This window comes from Arachis ipaensis, chromosome B9 (assembly GCF_059453495.1).
Source record: "Arachis ipaensis isolate K30076 ecotype BB chromosome B9, ASM5945349v1, whole genome shotgun sequence".
Taxonomy (NCBI): domain Eukaryota; kingdom Viridiplantae; phylum Streptophyta; class Magnoliopsida; order Fabales; family Fabaceae; genus Arachis; species Arachis ipaensis.
Genome location: NC_142444.1, coordinates 12,806,357 through 12,829,975, shown reverse-complemented (window position 1 = coordinate 12,829,975; position 23,619 = coordinate 12,806,357). Strand labels below are relative to the sequence as shown.

The following is a 23,619-nucleotide window of genomic DNA, read 5'->3' as shown; positions in this document are numbered from 1 at the left end:
ATCACGATGATCATGGAGCTGATGGTGGAATGTTATTCATGGAGATTTGAGCTCAAAAGACCAAAACGTCTTCATCCTCATGCATCACACCGGTGGTGCCCACACAGCTTCCACTGAGACCATCCGTAATGCCTTCCAAATTGAATTCCAAAACATCTCAACACAAGAAAGAACTTTTGGATTAAACATGGCTATACATAATAATAATAATAATAATAATAATAATAATAATAAAAAAAAAAAAAGGATTTGAATATAGTATTGAAAATTCATATTTTAAATTTAAAATTTTTAATCCAAAACAAACTTTTAGATAGATTTAAGAAATTTTAGTTTGCATATTGGAAGCATAAAACTGCATAGTTACTCTACATTTTTAAACGCGGATAGACTGACTCTACAAAGACTGACTTCACATTTCTAGAAGCGAATAGACTGACTCCACAACAACTTGGAATTGGCCCTGATAATTTGTTATTTGAAAGATCCAATATCTTTAGAAAATCAAGCTTGCATATTGTAGTAGGGATATTACCACTAAATAGGTTGGATCGTAATTGGAGTGTAATTATATTTTGTCCCACCCAATTTGATATAGCTCCTGAAAAATTATTTTCACCTAAATTAAGAATTCGAAACTTTTCACAAATTTTTAATGAAACGGGCACTTCTTTAGATAATCTATTATTGAATAAACTAAATGAAACTAGGTTGGACAAAATATTAATTGAGTAGAGAATTTGGCCTCTAAAATTATTGCCTTCCAAGTTAATATATTCCGATGATTTTCAATGAATCCAATAATTTGGAATCTCTCTTGATAATAGATTATGAGAGAGATCCAAATATTTCAAATCATTTTTTTCTTTTGTCTTGCGACATAAAAAATGAGAAATGGTTCTAGACAAAGAGTTGTAGGATAAATCCAAAAGAGTGACATTTGGAGATATTTGAGGCACATTACCTCTGAAATTATTGCTACTTAGCATGAATAGTTTAGAATGAAATAACGCATTCGAAATACTGCAATTGATTGAACTATTTTGCAAAACAAGATACTCAACTTGATCAGAAAAAAATTTTCAGAACTTTTCACTTGGTTCTAATGGGGTTCTTGAATTCAAAATGTTTAAAAGTGGCAGCGAGTCCTGTCTATATATCCATGAAGGAAGTTTGGGCCTCACAGCATCCAATATCAAAGTTTGGAGTTGAAAAGGAGGAATTCATTGAGAATCAAAGTTAAACAACAATAATTCTGAGCCAAATCCTAAATATTCTAGGTTTGAAAAGGAGTGAAAAAAATTTTCAGAAATATTGCCAGTAAATAAATTTGATTAAAGTGATAAACAAGTTAAAGATGACAATTTTTTTAAACCTGTAGGAAAATGACCTGAAAATAAATTTCTAGGAAGATACAGGATTTTTAATTTCTCAAGTTGACCCACCCAATTTGAAATGGATCTATTGAAATCATTGTCATCCAAAAAAAAAAAGGAATTAAGGCTTTGAAAGTGTGGAAATGTTTGAAGAAGTTGGCCTTGCAATGAATATTTTAAGAGAAAAATAACTAATATACCAGAACTGAAATTGAAAATCCAGTTTGGTAACTTAGCTGGAACAAAATCATTGTTGGAAAGATCAAAAACGTCAAGTGCAGTAAAATTGGCGTATTGCAGGGATGGATAAATGTCCCGAAGTCCGCAATACTCCAAATATAACTCTGAAATAGAAGGAAGCAATCTAACTAACTGAAGCCAATTAGTTTCATCTTAAAGATTAATTCCAGTGAGGTCCTGATACTGCAGAAAGGAAAGATTAGAAATCCAATGAAGCATATGATCAGCTTTAAGATTGCCATTATCTGACAAATCAAGGTAGTAGAGGTTGTTGGAAGAGTTTTCCCCCTGACTATGATAATGGATGATGCTGATGTCATTGTTGCCCAACTCCAAAAAACTTAGAAATTGAAGCTCAAATAAAGAAGAGATGTTGAGCTCACCTGTTAGGCAATGCAGTTTGTTAACATCATTACCATAAACATTGTTTTTGTCCTTCTCATCACAAGGAAGGACTTTTGGATTACACATGGCTCTACAAAATAATATAAAAAAAACAAAAGGATTTGAATATAGTATTGAAAGTTCATGTTTTAGATTTAAAATTTTCAATCTAAAACAAACTTTAGATAGATTTGAAAAATTTTTGTTTGCATATTAAAAATCTGAAATATGGGGATATATATAGCAAATTTGGAAGCGTAAAAGTGCTAAAACTGCATAGTTACTCCACATTTCTAAACACGGATAGACTGACTCCACAAAGATTGACTCCACATTTCTAGAAGAGAATAAACTGACTCCACAACAACTTGGAATTGGCCATGATAATTTGTTATTTGAAAGATTCAATATCTTGAGAAAATCAAGCTTTCATATTGTAGTGTGGATATTACCACTAAATAGGTTGGATCGTAATTGGAGCACAATTATATTTTGTCCCACCCAATTTGATATAGCTCCTGAAAACTTATTTTCACCTAAATTAAGAATTCGAAGCTTTTCACAAATTTTTAATTGAACAGGCACTTCTCCAGATAATCTATTATTGAATAGACTAAATGAAACTAGGTTGGACAAAATACTTATTGAGTAGGAAATTTGGCCTCTAAAATTATTGCCTTCCAGGTTAATATATTCCGATGATTTTCAATGAATCCAATAATTTAGAATCTCTCCTGATAATAGATTATGAGAGAGATCCAAATATTTCAAATTATTTTTTGCTTTTCTCTTGCGACATAAGAAATGAGAAATGGATCCAGACAAAGAGTTGTAGGATAAATCCAAAAGAGTGACATTTGGGAATATTCGAGGCACATTACCTCTAAGATTATTGCTACTTAGCATGAATACTTTAGAATGAAATAACACATTCGAAATACTGCCATTGATTGAACCATTTTGGAAAATAAGATATTCAACTTGATCAAAAATAAATTTTCAGAACTTTTCACTTGGTTCTAGTGGGATTCTTGAGTTCAAAATGTTTAAAAGTGGCAGCGAATTTTGTCAATATATCCATGAAGGAAGTTTGGGCCTCACAGCATCCAAGATCAAAGTTAGGAGTTGAAAAGGAGGAATCCATTGAGGATCAAAGTCGAACAACAATGATTGTGAGCCAAAAGCTAAATATTCTAGGTTTGAAAAGGCGTGAAAAAATTTTTCAAAAATATTTCCAGTAAAAGAATTTGATTCAAGTGATAAACAAGTCAAAGATGATAAATTTTTTTAACCTGTAGGAAAAGGACCTGAAAATAAATTTCTAGGAAGATACATGTTTTTTAGTTTCTCAAGTTGACCCACCCAATTTGAAATGGATCCATTGAGATCATTATCATCCAAAAATAGGGAATCAAGGCTTTGAAAGTGTAGAAATGTTTGAGGAAGTTGGCATTGCAATTAATTTTTTGAAAGGAAAATAGCTGATATACCAAAACTGAAATTGAAAATCCAGTTTGGTAACTTAGCTGGAATAAAATCATTGTTGAAAAGATCAAAGACGTCAAGTGCAGTAAAATTGGCGTATTGCAGGGATGGATAAATGTCCCGAAGTCCGTAATACTCCAAATATAACTCTGAAAGAGAAGGAAGTAATGTAACTAACTGAAGCCAATTAGTTTCCTCTTGAAGTTTAATTCCTGTGAGGTCCAGATACTGCAGAAAGGAAAGATTAAAAATCCAATGAAGCATATGATCAGCTTTAAGATTGCCATTATCTAACAAATCAAGGTGGTGGAGGTTGTTGGAAGAGTTTCCACCCTGACCATGATAATGGATAATGCTGAAATTATTGTTGCCCAACTCTAAAAAACCTAGAAATTGAAGCTCAAACAAAGAAGAGATGTTGAGCTCACCTGTTAGGCAATGCAGTTTGTTAACATCATTACTGAAGGATTACCATGTGTTCATAACACGCAGCGGAAGAAAAGAAAGTAATTATTAAAGATCTATTTTGTGCTTAAACTTTTATTCCAATAATAAATATATAGTAGATCAGATCTAAATACTTGAGTACGCTAGTAAAAATCTTTTTCTCCTTCGATGGTACGAAGGCGCTATGCGTATCCACACCAAAATCAACCTTTGCCGTCAACTCTTTGACCAATGGCCATCTGATATAAATTGAGAAACCTCTTGCAACTCTTTGCATGCCATAAAATTCTTCTCCAAGAATTAGGCTCACATACATTTATGTGTGTAGAGGTAAAGGAATAAAACTCTTGTTATTCTCTCGTCTGTCATTCCTTTACTCTTGGCATACATATATATAGTATGAGATTTGTTACTGATTTTAAATTTGAATCTTAATTCAAATTTAAATCATATCTTGAAATTCTAAATCTGAATCCTTCAAATTTATGAATCATATCATAACTCAATTTGAAAACAGAATCAGTTAGAATCTCATCCAAATTTAGAAATAGAATAACTAATTATTCTCAAATCTCATTTAATATTCTCAATCATCATACTATTATTATATTTTTGGTGCTATCAAAGAATATAATAATATTCCATTTGAATTAATATAATTATTTATTTGATCAAATCAAAATAATAATTAAATAATTCTACAGCAAAGATTAGAACACTCGTTAGTGTGTGACCCCATAGGTTCAATACTAAGCGGATAGTAAATTAGTCATACTAAATTTACTAATCAAGGTTGGCATCTAGCAACACTCCTCAACGACCCGATAGTATGAAGTAATATATTTTTACTAAGAACCTTAGAAGAACAAAGTATAATTCCTTCTATCTTTCCAGCTCTTGGTTAACCTTTAGAGTATGGTTTAATTGTCAAACTCTAACTTGTTACCATTATTATAATGAACTGTGAATAAACTAAGAAACTCATTTCTTCATTCATTCAATCCCCTTGGACAAGATTTTATTCATCTCAGTCATCATAATCAGAGCTCAAACTCTTTACCGAGAGTTGACGGATTTCTTATTGACTAATCATTAATTCTACAAGTATTTAAATCATACTCAATATCCATTCAACTAGCACCCTAGGGTATTAGGTGTCCGGAATCAAAGTATAATAAATACATTGTTAATTACTATGACAGTCGCAGGTCAAAGGAAACTCTATTACTATGTTCATCTTGAGAATATCCTATTAACAAATATGCGGTAATTATAACCATTAGGAATTCTCAGAGTGAGTCAGTTCAATGGTCATATCTCTATATGCACCATCTATATATATATATATATATATATATATATATATATATATATATATATATATATATATATATATATATATATATAAAATTTAATAAATGAGATCTATTAATCTTCATCCAATGAAGACCATTATATATATATTGATCTATCCGGATTATTAATGTCATTTTTAATAATCCTCTGATCAAGAACAATTTAGATTAAATTATAAAAGATTTATCTCTCAATATTATGATCATTATCACAATGATAAATCTCTAAATTTAATCAAGGACCTTATTATATTAACATTTTAATATAATAACAATAACAAATTATTTGACACATGATTGATTGGATTGTAGTCATATTGCTTATTCCCAACAATTACCATCATAGTTGTCAGAACCGACCCGGTGATCGAACCGGTCAAGTCACTGGGTCACTGGGTCACTGGTTCAACCGCTGGGTTACTGGTTGAACCGGTTGACTCGGTCCTATGTAAATAAAAAATAAAAAATAGTTAAAAGTTTAAAATTAAAATTTAAAATACATATTTTTACTAACATTTTAAAATATCAAGTTATTTTAAAACAATATGGAACATGAACAATAAATATTTTATTATTTTTACTCTATCATAAATATTTTTATTTTGTTTTTATATTAAAATAACTATTATTTTTAAATTTTAATAATTTATTAATTAGTTTATATCTTTTATACTATTATATACTACAAGTATTTATTAAAAAATAATATTAATAGATATTATATAATTATAAAAAAATAAGTGAGTTTATCATTATTGTTAAATAAAAATATAATTAATTTAAGAAGGAGTGAATTTATAATTAAAATTAAAATAAATTAAATAAAAGTAAACTATTTGATAGAAGATATCTATATGTATTATAATTTGCATATGTTTTAATCGAAAACATAATGGTCTGGTGGTTGTGGAGCATTTTGGTTTCCTTGAGGACAAGGGTTCGAACCCTACCTCAAGCATTTTGGAAATATTTTCTTCCAAACGGTTCGGTCAGACCACCTCACCGGTTTTGACCGGTTCGCACCGGTTTTGACCGGTTCGTACCGGTTCACACCGAGTTTGACCGGTTCAATTCCTTGTGCGGTTCAAACACTGGACCGGACCGGTATAAGGTCCGGTTCACCGGTTTTCCGGTCGAACCGGCCGGTCCGGTCCGGTTTTTACAACTATGATTACCATAAACAGGATAAATTTGATGACAAGTAAGACTGAGCCCCGTGACTTTGCTAGTAGTGTTGTCACAATGTACTGCTCTCCATTGGCAACAATCTTTTCTTCCAATGGACCATAAAAAAGTATTTCGGAGGGATCAATAGCTCCATGTTTGAACATGGTTAATGTGTTTTTGTCCTTCTCATCACAAGGAAGGACTTTTGGATTACACATGGCTCTACATAACAATAATAAAAACGGAAGTGGACCGCACACAAAACTTACACGGGCTTCTCGTCGTAAACGCCGCCCATATACTACGAAAACTAAATTATGAACCCTGCGAGGTGGACGTTAAGAATGTAATGTCTATCTTCCTCGTAGATTATGAAACAACTGACTACCTTAGCTTACTCCCCCACTTTGTACGGGCTGACCCTCCTTCCCCCACCCTTTTACAATTTATAGAAACTTGGGAGGACTTTATAACAACCACCCATACGGAATTCCTTTCAAATATTTTGGGGACCCCATTTTTCTAGTTTTCGCGCATTAAGCTCATGAATACGTTTTTTGCTAATATGATGGCCGGTCATAGTTCAGTAAAGATTTTAAGTGGGTCCTCTTGGACTATGCTATGTATGAATGATCTTTTCTATTTCATAGGAGATCTTGGTCCTTTATTTATAATTCTTGCATTAACCGGTCTGGAATTAGGTGTAGCTATATCACAAGCTCATGTTTCTATGATCTCAATCTGTATTTACTTGAATGATGCTATAAATCTCCATCAAACTTTCTTGTAATTTATAATTGAACAAAAGCGAGGAGCGAACTGCGCCCCAAACTTCATTTGTCTTCGCCATCATGACATGGAATTATGGGCTGTTGGAGGAAGGTGTCCAATTCCGGAGCAATCGACTACAGCAACGATTCCCTCTTATTGGTAAAGTTTTCAGTCTCTATCGAGAGAGAGAGTCAAGGGTAAGATAAGGCAAGTGTAGGATTGTAAAAGCCGTTTCAAGACAGGTCTATCTCTGAAAATGGAGTGCACTGTCGCCGTTGAGCTTTGTGAGAAAGTAGAACCTCCGCTACATCCTGAGAACAATGGATCGACGAAGAAGGTGAAGATAAGAACTGAAAACAAAAATATTTGAATATAGTATAGAAAATTCATGTTTTAGATTTAAAATTTTCAATCCAAAACAAACTTTCAGATAGATTTGAGAAATTTTAGTTTGCATATTGGAAATCTGAAATATAGGGATATATATAGCAAATTTGGAAGCGTAAAAGTGCTAAAACTGCATAGTTACTCCCCATTTCTAAACACTGATAGACTGACTCTACAAAGACTGACTCCACATTTCTAGAAGTGAATAGACTGACTCCACAACAACTTGGAATCGGCCGTGATAATTTGTTATTTGAAAGATCTAATAACTTTAGAAAATCAAGCTTGCATATTGTAGTGGGGATATTACTACTAGATAGGTTAGATCGTAATTGGAGGGGAGTTATATTTTGTCCCACCCAATTTAATATAGCTCCTGAAAACTTATTTTCACCTAAATTAAGAATTCGAAGTTTTTCACAAATTTTTAATGAAACAGGCACTTCTCCAGATAATCTATAATTGAATAGACTAAATGAAACTAGGTTGGACAAAATACTTATTGAGTAGGGAATTTGGCCTCTAAAATTATTGCCTTCCAAGTTAATATATTTCGATGATTTCCAATGAATCCAACAATTTGGAATCTCTCCTGATAATAGATTTTGAGATAGATCAAAAGAGTTCAAATGATTTTTTTTCTTTTGTCTTGCGACATAATAAATGACAAATGGATCCAGACAAAGAGTTGTAGGATAAATCCAAAAGAGTGACATTTGGGGATATTCGAGGCACATTACCTCTAAAATTATTGCTACTTAGCATGAATACTTTAGAATGAAATAACACATTCGAAATACTGCCGTTGATTGAACTAGTTTGGAAAACAAGATATTCAACTTGATCAGAAATAAATTTCCAGAACTTTTCACTTGGTTCTAGTGGGATTCTTGAGTTCAAAATGTTTAAAAGTGGTAGCGAGCCCTGTCTATATTTCCTTGAAGGAAGTTTGGGCCTTACAACATCCAATATCAAAGTTTGGAGTTGAAAATGAGGAATCCATTGGGGATCAAAGTCGAACAACAATGATTGTGAGCCAAAACCTAAATGTTCTAGGTTTGAAAAGGTGTGAAAAAAATTTTCAAAAATATTTCCAGAAATTGATTCAAGTGATAAACAAGTCAAAGATGACAAATTTTTTAAACTTGTAGGAAAAGGACCTGAAAATAAATTTCTAGAAAGATACAGGTTTTTTTGTATCTCAAGTTAACCCACCCAATTTGGAGTGGATCCATTGAGATCATTGTCATCCAAAAATAAGGAATCAAGGCTTTGAAAGTGTGGAAATGTTTGAGGAAGTTGGCATTGCAATGAAGTTTTTGAGAGAAAAATAGTTGATATACCAAAACTGAAATTGAAAATCCAGGTTGGTAACTTAGCTGGAATAAAATCATTGTTGGAAAGATCAAGGACGTCAAGTGCAGTAAAATTGGCGTATTGCAGGGATGGATAAATTTTTCGAAGTCCGTAATACTCCAAATATAACTCTGAAATAGAAGGAAGCAATGTAACTAACTGAAGCCAATTAGTTTCCTCTTGAAGATTAATGCCAGTAAGATCCTGATACTGCAGAGAGGAAAGATTAGAAATCCAATGAAGCATATGATCAGCTTTATGATTGCCATTATCTGAAAAATCAAGATAGTGGAGGTTGTTGGAAGAGTTTCCACCCTGACCATGATAATGGATGTTGCTGAAGTTATTGTTGCCCAACTCTAAAAAAGATAGAAATTGAAGCTCAAACAAAGAAGAGATATTGAGCTCACCTGTTAGGCAATGCAGTTTGTTAATATCATTACCATAAACAGGATAAATTTGAGGACAAGTAAGACTGAGCCCCGTGTCTTTGCCAGTAGTGTTGTCACATTGGACACCTCTACATTGGCAACAATTTTTTTTTTCAACGGACCATAAAAAAGTATTTCGGAGGGATCAATAGCTCCCTGTTTGAACATGATTAATGTGTTTTTGTCCTTCTCATCACAAGGAAGGACTTTTGGATTACACATGGCTCTACATAATAATAATAAAAAAAACAAAAGGATTTGAATATAGTATTGAAAATTCATGTTTTAGATTTAAAATTTTCAATCCAAAACAAACTTTCAGATAGATTTGAAAAATTTTGGTTTGCATATTGAAAATCTGAAATATAGGGATATATGTAGCAAATTTGGAAGCGTAAAAGTACTAAAACTGTGTAGTTACTCCACATTTCTAAACGCGGATAGACTGACTCCACATTTCTAGAAGCGAATAGACTGACTCCACAACAACTTGGAATTGGCCCTAATAATTTGTTATTTGAAAGATCTAATATCTTGAGAAAATCAAGCTTGCATATTGTAGTGGGGATATTACCATTAGATAGGTTGGATCGTAATTGGAGCGCAGTTATATTTTGTCCCACCCAATTTGATATAGCTCCTGAAAACTTATTTTCACCTAAATTAAGAATTTGAAGCTTTTCACAAATTTTTAATGAAACAGGCACTTCCCCAGATAATCTATTATTGAATAGACTAAATGAAACTAGGTTGGACAAAATACTTATTGAGTAGGGAATTTGGCCTCTAAAATTATTGCCTTCCAAGTTAATATATTTCGATGATTTCCAACGAATCCAACAATTTGGAATCTCTCCTGATCATAGATTTTGAGATAGATCAAAATAGTTCAAATTATTTTTTTTCTTTTGTCTTGCGACATAATAAATGACAAATGGATCCAGACAAAGAGTTGTAGGATAAATCCAAAAGAGTGACATTTGGGGATATTCGAGACATATTACCTCTGAAATTATTACTACATAGCATGAATACTTTAGAATGAAATAACACATTCGAAATACTGCCGTTGATTGAACTATTTGGAAAACAAGATATTCAACTTGATCAAAAATAAATTTCCAGAACTTTTCACTTGGTTCTTGTGGGATTCTTGAGTTCAAAATGTTTAAAAGTGGCAGCGAGCCCTGTCTATATTTCCCTGAAGGAAATTTGTGCCTTACAGCATCCAATATCAAAGTTTGGAGTTGAAAAGGAGGAATCCATTGAGGATCAAATTCGAACAACAATGATTGCGAGCCAAAACCTAAATAGTATAGGTTTGAAATAAATTTTCAAAAATATTTCCAGTAAAATAATTTGATTCAAGTGATAAACAAGTCAAAGATGACAAATTTTTTAAACTTGTAGGAAAAAGACCTGAAAATGAATTTCTAGGAAGATACAGGTTTTTTTGTATCTCAAGTTAACCCATCCAATTTGGAGTGGATCATTGAGATCATTGTCATCCAAAAACAAGGAATCAAGTCTTTGAAAGTGTGGAAAAGTTTGAGGAAGTTGGCATTGCAATGAAATTTTTGAGAGGAAAATAGCTGATATACCAGAACTGAAATTGAAAATCCAGGTTGGTAACTTAGCTGGAACAAAATATTTGTTGGAAAGATCAAGGATGTCAAATGCAGTAAAATTGGCGTATTGCAGGGATGGATAAATGTCCCGAAGTCCACAATACTCTAAATATAACTCAGAAAGAGAAGGAAGCAATGTAACTAACTGAAGCAAATTAGTTTCCTCTTGAAGATTTAATGCCAGTGAGGTCCTGATACTGCAGAGATGAAAGATTGGAAATCCAATGAAGCATATGATCAGCTTTAAGATTGCCATTGTTTGACATATAAAGGTGGTGGAGGTTGTTGGAAGAGTTTCCACCCTGACCATGATAATGGATGAAGCTGAAGTCATTGTTGCAAACTCCAAAAAACATAGAAATTGAAGCTCAAACAAAGAAGATATAGCTCCTAAAAACTTATTTTCACCTAAATTAAGAATTCAAAGCTTTTCACAAATTTTTAATTAAACAGGCACTTCTCCAGAAAATCTATTATTGAATAGACTAAATGAAACTAGGTTGGACAAAATACTTATTGAGTAGGGAATTTGGCCTTTAAAATTATTGCCTTCCATGTTAATATAGTACGATGATTTCCAATGAATCCAACAATTTGGAATCTCTCCTGATAGTAGATTATGAGAGAGATCCAAATATTTTAAATTATTTTTTTCTTTTGTCTTGCGACATAAGAAATGAGAAATGGATCCATACAAAGAGTTGTAGGATAAATCCAAAAGAGTGACATTTGGAGATATTCGAGGCACATTACATATGAAATTATTGCTACTTAGTATGAATACTTTAGAATGAAATAACACATTTGAAATACTGCCATTGATTGAACTATTTTTTGAAACAAGATACTCAACTTGATTAGAAATAAATTTTCAGAACTTTTCACTTGGTTCTAATGGAATCTTGAGTTCAAAATGTTTAAAATTGGCAGCGAGCCCTGTCTATATATCCGTGAAGGAAGTTTGGGCCTCACAGCATCCAACATCAAAGTTTGGAGTTGAAAAGGAGGAATCCATTGAGGATCAAAGTTGAACAACAATGATTGTGAACCAAAACCTAAATATTTTAGGTTTGAAAAGGTGTGAAAAAAATTTTCAAAAATATTTCCAGTAAAAGAATTTGATTCAAGTGATAAACAAGTCAAATATGACAAATTTTTTAAACTTGTAGGAAAAGGACCTGAAAATGAATTTCTAGGAAGATACAGGTTTTTTTGTATCTCAAGTTAACCCACCCAATTTGGAATGGATCCATTGAGATCATTGTCATCCAAAAACAAGGAATCAAGGCTTTGAAACTGTAGAAATGTTTGAGGAAGTTGGCATTGCAATGAAGTTTTTGAGAGGAAAATAGTTGATATACCAGAACTGAAATTGAAAATCCAGGTTGGTAACTTAGCTGGAACAGAATCATTGTTGAAAAGATTAAGGGCGTCAAATGCAGTAAAATTGGCATATTGCAGGGATGGATAAATGTCTCGAAGTCCGCAATACTACAAATATAACTTTGAAAGAGAAGGAAGCAATGTAACTAACTGAAGCCAATTAGTTTCCTCTTGAAGATTAATGCCAGTGAGGTCCTGATACTGCAGGGAGGAAAGATTAGAAATCCAATGAAGCATATGATCAACTTTAAGATTACCATTATCTGACAAATAAAGGTGGTGGAGGTTGTTGGAAGAGTTTCCACCCTGACCATGATAATGGATGAAGCTGAAGTCATTGTTGCAAATTCCAAAAAACTTAGAAATTGAAGCTCAAACAAAGAAGAGATGTTGAGCTCACCTGTTAGGCAATGCAGTTTGTTAACATCATTACCATAAACAGGATAAATTTGAGGACAAGTAAGACTGAGCCCCGTGTCTTTGCCAGTAGTGTTGTCACATTGGACTCCTCTACATTGGCAACAATTTTTTTTTCAATGGACCATAAAAAAGTATTTCGGAGGGATTAATAGCTCCCTGTTTGAACATGATTAATGTGTTTTTGTCCTTCTCATCACAAGGAAGGACTTTTGGATTACACATGGCTCTACATAATAATAAAAAAAACAAAAGGATTTGAATATAGTATTGAAAATTCATGTTTTAGATTTAAAATTTTCAATCCAAAACAAACTTTCAGATAGATTTGAAAAATTTTAGTTTGCATATTGAAAACCTGAAATATAGGGATATATATAGCAAATTTGGAAGCGTAAAAGTGCTAAAACTGTGTAGTTACTCCACATTTCTAAACGCGGATAGACTGACTCTGCATTTCTAGAAGCGAATAGACTGACTCCACAACAACTTGGAATTGGCCCTAATAATTTGTTATTTGAAAGATCTAATATCTTGAGAAAATCAAGCTTGCATATTGTAGTGGGGATATTACCACTAGATAGGTTGGATCGTAATTGGAGCGCAGTTATATTTTGTCCCACCCAATTTGATATAGCTCCTGAAAACTTATTTTCACCTAAATTAAGAATTCGAAGCTTTTCACAAATTTTTAATGAAACAGGCACTTCTCCAGATAATCTATTATTGAATAGACTAAATGAAACTAGGTTGCACAAAATACTTATTGAGTAGGGAATTTGGCCTCTAAAATTATTGCCTTCCAAGTTAATATATTTCGATGATTTCCAACGAATCCAACAATTTGGAATCTCTCCTGATCATAGATTTTGAGATAGATCAAAATAGTTCAAATTATTTTTTTTCTTTTGTCTTGCGACATAATAAATGACAAATGGATCCAGACAAAGAGTTGTAGGATAAATCCAAAAGAGTGACATTTGGGGATATTCGAGACACATTACCTCTGAAATTATTGCTACATAGCATGAATACTTTAGAATGAAATAACACATTCGAAATACTGCCGTTGATTGAACTATTTTGGAAAACAAGATATTCAACTTGATCAAAAATAAATTTCCAGAACTTTTCACTTGGTTCTAGTGGAATTCTTGAGTTCAAAATGTTTAAAAGTGGCAGCGAGCCCTGTCTATATTTCCCTGAAGGAAATTTGTGCCTTACAGCATCCAATATCAAAGTTTGGAGTTGAAAAGGAGGAATCCATTAAGGATCAAATTCGAACAACAATGATTGTGAGCCAAAACCTAAATAGTCTAGGTTTGAAATAAATTTTCAAAAATATTTCCAGTAAAATAATTTGATTCAAGTGATAAACAAGTCAAAGATGACAAATTTTTTAAACTTGTAGGAAAAAGACCTGAAAATGAATTTCTAGTAAGATACAGGTTTTTTTGTATCTCAAGTTACCCCACCCAATTTGGAGTGGATCCATTGAGATCATTCTCATCCAAAAACAAGGAATCAAGGCTTTGAAAGTGTGGAAAAGTTTGAGGAAGTTGGCATTGCAATGAAGTTTTTGAGAGGAAAATAGCTGATATACCAGAACTGAAATTGAAAATCCAGGTTGGTAACTTAGCTGGAACAAAAAATTTGTTGGAAAGATCAAGGACGTCAAATGTAACACCCTAATATTCAAATCCTTATGCTCGAGTCATAAGTCAATGATATTACGGTGGTACGACTCTCAGGTGGATTTTTAATAAATAAATATAGGTAATTTCGAAAGGAGTATTAATCGAGAAGCCTGAAAAGAGTAGAAATAAAATCGCGAAGACGTATCTCTCACGTTTCGACAACAAAAGATAAACCGTGAAGCCGAAAACGATATATGGACAAGGCGTAGAGGAGATTAAGAGATAGATAACAGATAGATATATATAACATAAGTAAATAGCTACTAGTCGCGACCCGCGAAGTTTAGGTCGGCTAGAGTACATTATGAAATTAGTTGACAACAGTATATCCTAATCTCTCCCGAAGGAAACATGAGAGCCTCTATAGGCAAATTCAAAGAGTTCAATACATAATATAAACTTTCCAAAACAAAGGTGGAGAGATTCTAATCAAAACACAAAGTAGAGGAAATAAAGATCTTCGCCGTCTCTCAGACGACCCACAACTCACTTCTGAGCACCTGGACCTGTATCTGAAAAACAAGAGATATATACGGAATGAGAACCCCGGGCCCATGGGTTCCTAGTACGGTAAAAGTGCCAAATAAATTCAATGTACTGCAACAAAAACTCACTAAGCATCCTAAACTTCTTCACCAATTATTCATCCTAGGTTCTCGCTAATCCATGAATAGGCAACTGTCATAAGGGAGTGCTAAATTCAATTCATGTTTCACATGTTTCCCAACTCGCTGACTCTTCCACGAATCAGACTCAGAATCATAAGCAAAACCATCACCAGTTGTTCTGCCTCAGCAGTTCTATATCAATACATCATCATGCAATCGCATCATCAATTCATCCCATCAAGAACAGCCCTCACACCCACCGACACCAGCATGAGGGGCCTCTCAGTTGTACAAACACAAGCAATACAGGCAAGTAATACACAAACATGATACAAGTAGAACAAGTAGCATATAGTCAGGTAACATGGCATATATGATGTAGAAATCCAAGACAAATGGTAAACCCAAACAATTCAAACATATGCAAATGATGAATGCCTGCCCTATGGCTGATGATATCATCTGTCGGTTATATAGCCAACCCAACATGTCCTGGTAGCTAACCATTGGACAGAAACACCCCTTGCGGAGCAAGTAGGTTTGAGCTACAACCCCCTTGCTACTGCCCGCTCAACCCAGAGCCAGTGAAATAATCACTACTGCGGCTACTACCCAGGCGGGTGTCTAAAAGCTCAACCTGGAGCGAGTGGATTCACCACTACTGCCGCTACTACCCAGGCGTCGCAATCTCTGACCTGGAGCAAGTGGGACGAACCACAACCCTTGCTACTACCCAGGTATCTCAAGCATTGGCCCGGAGCAAGTGGGACGAACCACAACCCTTGCTACTGCCCAGGCATCTCAAACATATATTCATTCAATCTCAATTCATATTATCAACATTCATTGTTACCAAATCTCAAACATTAACTTGGAGCAAGTGGGACGAACCACAACCCTTGCTACTACCCAAGTATCACAAATAAACATTTATTCATAATCACCCTTCATTATTATCAATCCTCAAACAATGACCCGGAGCAAGCGGGACGAACCACGACCCTTGCTACTACCCAGGTATCACAAATACACATTTATTCAAAACCCCATGATTAAACTCGTTTATCATAATCCTCCTTTCCCGTCTCATACCCGGAGCAAGTGGACAACGCCACTGCCTACTACCCGGGGTCGCACATCACATTTCAATATTTTTTCATTATTATCCATTTAACATATTCATTCATTAATCATATATGCATTTATACTCAGCCATAAACAATAATGGCTTTGCCGTAACCCGGCAATAACTCAGCCATCCGGCTCATGGTCCAATCAAGAACGGGCCATTTATCAATAAATATAGCCCTCCGGCTCATGGCATACACGGTACTTCCACCGTCATCCTCCATATCTCATATAATCATCTTTGATCATCATTGATCATAACTTTTCCCCTTGCTTCACTCGCAAGTTATCACATCCCCTAGCTCATTGCTAGGCATATCAGAATGATTTAATACATAAGAGGTGAGATCGGAGGCTTAGAAGTATGAGATTTGGCTTTTAAAACTCAAAAATCAACTTTGGCATGAAAACAGGGCCACGCGTACGCGCACTCCACGCGCACGCGTGGATGGCCACAAAACTCATCGACGCGCAAGCGTCATACGCGCGGACGCGCGGGTTGAAAAATAGCCAAACGACGTGCAAGCGTCAGCCACGCATACGCGTGGGTGCTCTTGCGCCCCAGGCACAAAACTGGCACAACTCTCGGGAAAATAGCTGGGCATTTAGTGCAGCGCATCGATGTGCCCGCGCACACCACGCGCACGCGTGGATAGTGCCTTCTTGAAGAACGACGCGTACGCGCCAAGTGCGCCTACGCTGGAGGGTCATTCTGCTAAAAATTTTCTAAGTTAAAAGCTGCAGAATTTACAGATTCAACCCCCAATCTTCCGACGGACATAACTTTCTCATTTTAAATCATTTTTCACCCGTTCTTCAAACGGCATGGACATCCCAGATCCAATTTCATTTCTAAACAGATTTGGCACAAAACAGAGATCCGTAGTCCAAGTTATGTCCCGTCAAAGTATGCCCAAAAACCATGTTTTCATACAAAACCACTAGGTGCCATTTTCAAAACAAGCCATTTTCAACTCTTTTCAAAATCAACCAAAACATGCCAATTTCAACCCTTTTTGAAATCAATCAAAATATACCAAAATCCACATCAAGCCATCCTCAACTCACACATTGACACTTTACCAAAAATTCCCAAAACCACATCTAACCATTTTAACACTTCTCAATCAAATGGCTAAAGGACAAACACAATATCATGTCATACATCCTTCCTCATCCCAATTTCCAATAATACCATTTGCAATCAACCATCATTATACGTAATCAAAATCATACTCACTATCACGTGATTTCACCCACAAATCAACCTTAATCATTCCCCAAGCATATATCACAACATACATATCTCTAATGCATCATCATACCATCAAGGCATCAATAATCATAATCACATATATGATCACATAATATATCTCAACCGAACCAAACATACCTCGTCTACATAATTTTACCCAAAATTACCAAATTCCACACTTCAACTTCTCAAACCTTATTATTCAATAACCAACCTAATCATTCATATATTCATTATCTGAAATTCATCCAATCACTTGTGCCATCATACAATGCACACATCGACTTATCTTTCTTACCTCTTTCCGGCCTCCGACCCAAAATTCACGGCCTCCGGCCCAATTTTCACAATTTAAATGCATAAACCACAAATCAATACTCATTACCCAATACATCAAATTCTCAATACACCAAGCATACAAGGTCACACAATTCTCAACCCAATAATTGATTCACATTACATATCAACTATGCATATTAGCACCAACCATTTACACAATCCAAACTTAATCCTAGGGGCATCTAGCCTAGGAATTCTCATCACAACACACGGTACTTAAATGAAACTTAAACCGTACCTCTTGTAGCCAAACCAATTGAGCCTCTTCTTTGGAATTCTTCATCAACCTTAGCTCCAAGCCTTACCAAAGCTCCTCAAGCAATACCAATCTCCCAATTGTGCCCAACATCACCAAATACACTAACATAACCAATGTCACATACATACATCAACCTAGGGCTCATAAAAATGACAAATCACAAGGGTTTGAGCACTTCTTACCTCAGCCCATATGAAGTAGGGATAGAACCCACTTAGAATCCATGTTGGAGTATCCCTAAACACCCAAAATCACAAGATTTCAACACTAACTACCCAAAAACGTGTAACAGTGGGAAATTTCGAAAACTGGGCAGAGATGAATGAAATACTCACCACCAAACTTAGATAGAATTGTAGAGGATGATAAGAGCAACGCGTGGCCGCAAACGGCTCGTCAATCGGAGCTCCGTAGCTCAAGTTATGGTGGTTTGAAGATCAAAGAGAGTTAGGTTTTCTCTCTTCTCTTCTCTCTTCTCAAATCAGCGCCCCAACCCTTCTTTTTAGGGTAAAATGAGCTGAAATGCTCACAACTAATGTTTATATATGTTGGGTCTTGGGCCCACTTAGGTCCGGTTCACTTATTTTTGCCCATTGGCCCAATTTTGGGCCAAAACCTTTAAGATTAGCGCTCTAAATCGCACTTTAAATATTTCTACCTTCCCTAATTATAATTCCTCATTTCTTAGTCTTATTTACCCATAATCAATTTCCTCAGTTGTAGTACCAGATAGATCTCAGCTGGTACTGCCGGTCAAAATTCCACTGCGCACTTTTACGCAGAAAACTATATTTTCCGACTCGGAAAAATTCACTGAATCCAAATATCATATTTAAATTATCAAATTCCAATTGCCAAATCTTCCAACCATATTCGCTCCTATTTAACTTATTATTTACTAAATTTTGGTTAGACCGGGTATTACATCAAATGCAGTAAAATTGGCGTATTGCAGGGATGGTAAATGTCCCGAAGTCCACAATACTCTAAATATAACTCAGAAAGAGAAGGAAGCAATGTAACTAACTGAAGCAAATTAGTTTCCTCTTGAAGATTTAATGCCAGTGAGGTCCTGATACTGCAGAGATGAAAGATTAGAAATCCAATGAAGCATATGATCAGCTTTAAGATTGCCATTATTTGACAAATAAAGGTGGTGGAGGTTGTTGGAAGAGTTTCCACCCTGACCATGATAATGGATGAAGCTGAAGTCATTGTTGCAAACTCCAAAAAACATAGAAATTGAAGCTCAAACAAAGAAGAGATGTTGAGCTCACCTGTTAGGCAATGCAGTCTGTTAACATCATTACCATAAACAGGATAAATTTGAGGACAAGTAAGACTGAGCCCTGTGTCTTTACTAGTAGTGTTGTCACATTAGACTCCTCTACATTGGCAACAAACTTACAGATAGATTTGAGAAATTTTAGTTTGCATATTGAAAATCTAACATATGGGGATATATATAACAAATTTGGAAGCGTAAAAGTGCTAAAACTGCATAGTTACTCCACATTTCTACACGTGGATAGACTTACTCCACAAAGACTGACTCCACATTTCTAGAAGCGAATAGATTGACTCAACAACAACTTGGAATTGGCCCTGATAATTTGTTATTTGAAAGATCCAATATCTTGAGAAAATCAAGCTTGCATATTGTAGTGGGGATATTACCCCTAAATAGGTTGGATCGTAATTGGAGCGCAATTATTTTTTGTCCCACCAAATTTGATATAGCTCCTAAAAACTTATTTTCACCTAAATTAAGAATTCAAAGCTTTTCACAAATTTTTAATTAAACAGGCACTTCTCCAGAAAATCTATTATTGAATAGACTAAATGAAACTAGGTTGGACAAAATACTTATTGAGTAGGGAATTTGGCCTTTAAAATTATTGCCTTCCAAGTTAATATAGTACGATGATTTCCAAAGAATCCAACAATTTGGAATCTCTCCTGATAATAGATTATGAGAGAGATCCAAATATTTTAAATTATTTTTTTCTTTTGTCTTGCGACATAAGAAATGAGAAATGGATCCATACAAAGAGTTGTAGGATAAATCCAAAATAGTGACATTTTGGGATATGCGAGGCACATTACATATGAAATTATTGCTACTTAGTATGAATACTTTAGAATGAAATAACACATTTGAAATACTGCCATTGATTGAACTATTTTTTGAAACAAGATACTCAACTTGATTAGAAATAAATTTTCAGAACTTTTCACTTGGTTCTAATGGAATTCTTGAGTTCAAAATGTTTAAAATTGGCAGTGAGTCCTGTCTATATATCCGTGATGGAAGTTTGAGCCTCACAGCATCCAACATCAAAGTTTGGAGTTGAAAAGGAGGAATCCATTGAGGATCAAAGTTGAACAACAATGATTGTGAGCCAAAACCTAAATATTCTAGGTTTGAAAAGGTGTGAAAAAAATTTTCAGAAATATATCCAGTAAAAGAATTTGATTCAAGTGATAAACAAGTCAAAGATGACAAATTTTTTAAACTTGTAGGAAAAGGACCTAAAAATGAATTTCTAGGAAGATACAGGTTTTTTTGTATCTCAAGTTAACCCACCCAATTTGGAATGGATCCATTGAGATCATTGTCATCCAAAAACAAGGAATCAGGTTGAAACTGTAGAAATGTTTGAGGAAGTTGGCATTGCAATGAAGTTTTTGAGAGGAAAATAGTTGATATACCAGAACTGAAATTGAAAATCCAGGTTGGTAACTTAGCTGGAACAAAATCATTGTTGGAAAGATTAAGGGCGTCAAATGCAGTAAAATTGGCATATTGCAGGGATGGATAAATGTCCCGAAGTCCGCAATACTCCAAATATAACTCTGAAAGAGAAGGAAGCAATGTAACTAACTGAAGCCAATTAGTTTCCTCTTGAAGATTAATGCCAGTGAGGTCCTGATACTGCAGAGAGGAAAGATTAGAAATTCAATGAAGCATATGAACAACTTTAAGATTGCCATTATCTGACAAATAAAGGTGGTGGAGGTTGTTGGAAGAGTTTCCACCCTGACCATGATAATGGATGAACCTGAAGTCATTGTTGCAAACTCTAAAAAACTTAGAAATTGAAGCTCAAACAAAGAAGAGATGTTGAGCTCACCTGTTAGGCAATGCAGTTTGTTAACATCGTTACCATAAACAGGATAAATTTGAGGACAAGTAAGACTGAACCCCGTGTCTTTGCCAGTAGTGATGTCACATTGGACTCCTCTACATTGGCAACAATCTTTTTTTACAATGGAGTATAAAAAAATTACTCTGGAGGGATCAATAACTCCATGTTTGAATATGATTAATGTGTTTTTGTCCTTATCATCACAAGGAAGGACTTTTGGATTACACATGGCTCTATATAATAATAATAAAAAAACAAAAAGATTTGAATATAGTATTGAAAATTCATGTTTTAGATTTAAAATTTTCAATCCAAAACAAACTTACCGATAGATTTGAGAATCTTTAGTTTGCATATTGAAAATCTGACATATGGGGATATATATAACAAATTTGGAAGCGTAAAAGTTCTAAAACTGCATAGTTACTCCACATTTCTAAACACGGATAGACTGACTCTACAAAGACTGACTCCACATTTCTAGAAGCGAATAGACTAACTCAACAACAACTTGGAATTGGCCCTGATAATTTGTTATTTGAAAGATCGAATATCTTGAGAAAATCAAGCTTGCATATTGTAGTGGGGATATTACCACTAAATAGGTTGGATGGTAATTGGAGCCCAATTATATTTTGTCCCACCTAATTTGATATAGCTCCTAAAAACTTATTTTCACCTAAATTAAAAATTCAAAGCTTTTCACAAATTTTTAATGAAACAGGCACTTCTCCAGAAAATCTATTATTGAATAGACTAAATGAAACTAGGTTGGACAAAATACTTATTGAGTAGGAAATTTGGCCTTTAAAATTATTGCCTTCCAAGTTAATATATTACGATGATTTCCAATGAATCCAACAATTTGGAATCTCTCCAGATAATAGATTATGAGAGAGATCCAAATATTTCAAATTATTTTTTTCTTTTGTCTTGCGACATAAGAAATGAGAAATGCATCCATACAAAGAGTTGTAGGATAAATCCAAAAGAGTGACATTTTGGGATATTCGAGGCACATTACATATGAAATTATTGCTACTTAGTATGAATACTTTAGAATGAAATAACACGTTTGAAATACTGCCATTGATTGAACTATTTTTTGAAACAAGATACTCAACTTGATTAGAAATATTTCAGAACTTTTCACTTGGTTCTAATGGAATTCTTGAGTTCAAAATGTTTAAAATTGGCAGCGAGCCCTGTCTATATATCCGTGAAGGAAGTTTGGGTCTCACAGCATCCAACATCAATGTTTAGAGTTGAAAAGGAGGAATCGATTGAGGATCAAAGTTGAACAACAATGATTGTGAGCCAAAACCTAAATATTCTAGGTTTGAAAAGGTGTGAAAAAATTTTTCAGAAATATTTCCAGTAAAAGAATTTGATTCAAGTGATAAACAAGTCAAAGATGACAAATTTTTTAAACTTGTAGGAAAAGGACCTGAAAATGAATTTCTAGGAAGATACAGATTTTTTTGTATCTCAAGTTAACCTATCCAATTTGGAATGGATCCATTGAGATCATTGTCATCCAAAAACAAGGAATCAAGGCTTTGAAACTGTAGAAATGTTTGAGGAAGTTGGCATTGCAATGAAGTTTTTGAGAGAAAAATAGTTGATATACCAGAACTGAAATTGAAAATCCAGGTTGGTAACTTAGCTGGAACAAAATCATTGTTGGAAAGATTAAAGGCGTCAAATGCAGTAAAATTGGCATATTGCAGGGATGGATAAATGTCTCGAAGTCCGTAATATTCCAAATATAACTCTGAAAGAGAAGCAAGCAATGTAACTAACTGAAGCCAATTAGTTTCCTCTTGAAGATTAATGCCAGTGAGGTCCTGATACTGCAGAGAGGAAAGATTAGAAATCCAATGAAGCATATGATCAACTTTAAGATTGTCATTATCTGACAAATAAAGGTGGTGGAGGTTGTTGGAAGAGTTTTCACCCTGACCATGATAATGGATGAAGCTGAAGTCATTGTTGCAAACTCCAAAAAGCTTAGAAATTGAAGCTCAAACAAAGAAGAGATGTTGAGCTCACCTGTTAGGCAATGTAGTTTGTTAACATCATTACCATAAACAGGATAAATTTGAGGACAAGTAAGACTGAGCCCCGTGTCTTTGCCAGTAGTGTTGTCACATTGGACTCCTCTACATTGGCAACAATTTTTTTTTCCAATGGAGCATAAAAAAATTACTCCGGAGGGATCAATAACTCCATGTTTGAACATGATTAATGTGTTTTTGTCCTTCTCATCACAAGGCAGGACTTTTGGATTACACATGGCTCTACATAATAATAATAAAAACAAAAGGATTTGAATATAGTATTGAAAATTCATGTTT

At 34.3% G+C, this 23,619-nt stretch overlaps 3 pseudogenes; all 3 read right to left on the bottom strand.

Annotated features, from left to right (window-relative positions):
* Window positions 1-7,671: 7,671 nt before the first annotated feature.
* LOC148543782 (receptor-like protein EIX2) lies at window positions 7,672-9,681 on the bottom strand (annotated as a pseudogene).
* A 1,501-nt stretch (window positions 9,682-11,182) lies between these two features.
* LOC148543781 (uncharacterized) lies at window positions 11,183-21,696 on the bottom strand (annotated as a pseudogene).
* A 66-nt stretch (window positions 21,697-21,762) lies between these two features.
* LOC148543780 (uncharacterized) lies at window positions 21,763-23,615 on the bottom strand (annotated as a pseudogene).
* Window positions 23,616-23,619: the final 4 nt, after the last annotated feature.